This window comes from Ursus americanus, chromosome 10, assembly GCF_024610735.1.
Source record: "Ursus americanus isolate L20-20 chromosome 10, mUrsAme1.1.p, whole genome shotgun sequence".
NCBI classification, from domain to species: Eukaryota; Metazoa; Chordata; class Mammalia; order Carnivora; family Ursidae; genus Ursus; species Ursus americanus.
The window spans coordinates 48,233,753-48,237,325 of NC_142136.1; the positions used below are offsets into that span (position 1 = coordinate 48,233,753).

At 40.5% G+C, this 3,573-nt stretch overlaps 1 pseudogene; it reads left to right on the forward strand.

Moving 5' to 3' along the window:
* The first annotated feature begins 1,122 nt into the window (after positions 1 to 1,122).
* On the forward strand, positions 1,123 to 2,660 carry LOC123801063 (polypeptide N-acetylgalactosaminyltransferase 11 pseudogene; annotated as a pseudogene).
* Positions 2,661 to 3,573: the final 913 nt, after the last annotated feature.

Below are 3,573 nucleotides of genomic sequence, written 5' to 3' on the forward strand. Positions count from 1 at the left end.
AAGGATGAACTAAGTCACTGCAAATATTAGCTTCTTTATCCTTCCAGCAACTCTGAGGTAGATAATATTATTTTTTACATTTTTCAATTACTACTTTATATAGCCAACACAAATAAAATCCCAAAGGAGTCTCAAAATAAACCAAAAGCTTACTCTTCAATTTAAGTCAAGAAATTGTTTATTTAGCACCTTCTATCTGCTAATCAGTATGCCACATGCTTAAACACAATGTCTTACTTCTGCATAAGAAAAGATACATTAATGCAGTCAAGGACATCAAACGAGCTATTTGCCCTCAAGGTAAATACCAGTCTCCATGCTAGAAGACAGAAACCAAACTGTAAAAAGTCTTTCAAAAGGGAGATTTTCAAGTTCTAAAAAAAAAAAAAAAAAAAAAGGAATAGACAGCCAGTTACCAATGGAGCACTGTTATTTTGCCTTATTCTTCTCTTTTTTCCTCTTCTTGCTTTCACTTAGGACTTGGCCCTATCTTTTCTATTTCAAATAATCCTCCATTCACTTCACACTGGAATAGAGAGGCATGGAACTGTTCAAACTTCTTCTTTGCTATTTCCCAAGACATGCTCTTAAAACTCTTGTTTAATTAAGTTAATTAATTCTTCATTTATTGATAGAGAGAGTATGCGTGAGCAGGCATGCAAACGGAAGGGCGGGGCAGAAAGAGAGGGAGAGAGAGAATCTCAAACAGACTTCCCACTGAGAGCAGAGTCCCATCAGGACTCGATCTCAGGACCCTGACATCATAACCTGAGCTGAAATCAAGAGTCTGATGCTTAACTGACTGAACCACCCAGCATTCCAAAAGTCTTGTTTAATTTTAAAAGCCTAGCTAATTTATTTGGGGGAAAGAAAAAGAGAAAGGGAGAAGAAATAGATGGGTGCGCAAGGCCCCAGAGCCCAGTGACTGCCAACATGTCCAGTGCATGCCGGAAGCTGGGCTGCTGGGCTTCCTGGAGCCCCTTTCAACTGCCTCTTCCACCCCACCCGGGGTTAAGGCAGGGAGGGAGAGTGACACAGCCAGATTCTGTGACGGCCTGATCCTAGGTTGTTGGTTTTGGGAGTCACAAGGTATCCTTCTGGAGTCTTCAACGTGAGGACCTGATGGGGTACCTGGAAGCCCGCAGAAGCATCACCACTCCCACCTCCAACTGCATCTGGGAGATATTCACTCTCACGTTGGTCCACACTCAGTCTCCAGCACTAGTTTCTGGCTCCAGCAGCTTCTGCTCCAAGAAATTGAAAAAGTCCTTTGAGCTGTGCTAGATCCACAATGTAAGTATAATTCTGTTCGATATTTCTGTTCAGGTGCCTTTTTATATCTGTGACCTGGACAGTCTCACTTCTTTTTTATTTCAACTTCAGTCAAGTCATTCAGTTGTCTGCATATGTGCCTATCCGGGGGTCTGGGCCCTGTGGATCGTTCCCTAAAATATTTTATCCCTGTTTCACTCATGCTCCAAGGCCAGCGTTAGAGTCACAGTTCAAAGCATACAAAATTGTGATATGATAATCATGCTGAAGGTCCAGAAAAAAACAATGTGACATTATCTTCTAAATCAGATGTAATTTTTAATGAAAGTGGTCAGGAATTGAGGGACTTAGACTCTCAGATGCATACCTTTAGTATGTAACTGCTTGGCCTACCACAGAGACTTGTCAGCACAAGGAAAGCAGCATGTAAAGAAAAGTCTTTACCTGAGTTATCTAACAGTCCCTAGTGTTATTATTTGTCTCTTTCAGTGAAGCTGTGTTGGCTTTGCCCAGGACAGTGCCCAGTCATAGACAGCACACAAGCATGTCATCTTCATGAAATCACCTCCGTGGATAATGGTAGTGACTTTGCTGATTTGAAAGGAGAGCTAGATAAATATATCCCCAAATACCTTGTTGGAAATTTAAAGTAATAAGAAATACAAAGTGTGAGGGATTGATTCGAGGAAGAATGATTGGAGCGACCCATGCTACAGGAGAAGTTCTGATGTCGCTGGACAGCCACTGTGAAGTGAATGTGATGTGGTTGCAGCCCTTGCTGGCTGTCGTCCAGGAGGACCGGCTGACCGTGGCTTGCCACCCAGCTGATATCATCGGTGCAGACAGGCTTGTCTACAGCTTGTTGTCCTCCGTGGAACAGGGAGGATTCAGCTGGGGGCTACACTTCAAATGGGCCCTTGTTCCCCTTTCTGAGCCATGAGGACCAGGGGGAGGTAATACATCAATAAAGTTACCCGCAATGACTGAAGGATTGTTTGCCAGGAATAGACACTGTTTCAGTGAATTGGCAGTATGACAGTGGCATGTAAATCTGGAGGAAAAGATTTAAAAATATCACTTAGGATCTGAAAATGTGGTGGTAAGCTCTTCATCACCCCTTGCTTTACAGTAGGACATGTTTTCTGAAAAAAAGGCCACCATATGGATCTCCTAAAGGTTAGGACACCGTGACACATAACTCTTTGAGGCTGGCACATGTTTGGTTGAATGAATATAAGGAGCATTATTTCCTTAAGACCTGATCTGAAGACCAAAAATTATGGAAATATCAATGAGTGTATTGAAATGAAGGAGAAATTGGGTTATAATCATTTAAAAGGTATTCAGATAATATTTACCCAGAAATGCAGATATCTTCACAAGGATAATATGGAAGGAGGCACAGTAAGTGTAAGAAAAATTAGTTAAGAAACTGTTGCATAGCCCAGAGGAAAGCCACAAGAGACCTAAGGACGGTCTGAACTAAAGCAGGACTTGACTGATTATCTTACATACTTCACATTGGAATTTTTTGTTTGGAAAGTAGGATGTAAGTGCATTAAAAACAAACAAATAAGAGATTCTAGTTTCAACCATTGCTTCATACCCACTACTGCTTTATTTACTATGTGCAAGAAAGTTTAGCAAACCCTAAATTTATTATTCAAAGATAAATAAGACAGAGCGCATTTCCCCAAAGAACATACAGTATACCATAAGAGACAAACAGATGCTAATGCTGTTATTCTTTCATTCATTAGAAGTCAAGGTGAAGACGGAGATAAATTAAAGGCTGACTCCCAAAGGATGGGAGGAGATGTAGACGTCACCAAAGATGGCAGGCAGGGTGGGACCGCACAGCTGGCAAGGAAGATGATAAATTAAAAGTGTGAGAGATAAAATACGAGTTCTGTGATCCATTAAAAATGTTTTTGTGAAGAAATGAATATACCTGGAAGATTATTAGATCAAGTTTACAGCTATGGAAGTTATGAAAGCTGAAGATAAAGACTCCCATGTTATCTCAAGCTGATGGGAAGACATTTTACCACAAGACAGAACAAAACAAAAAAGTGTACTTTGACTTTGCAATGTAATGAGGGATTGATTGAGACTGTATTGTGTATGACCTTGCATAAATGACTTCACTTTTGGTTCCCAATTTGCTCTTCAGTAAAATTAGAAAATAAAGCTAAGAATTTTTCCAAAACTAATATACATTCTGAGTGAATTCCATCCTTGTCTTGGTGCCCATCTCCCTGTCTCCACCAAACTTTGAGAATATTCTTGTAACAAACAAGA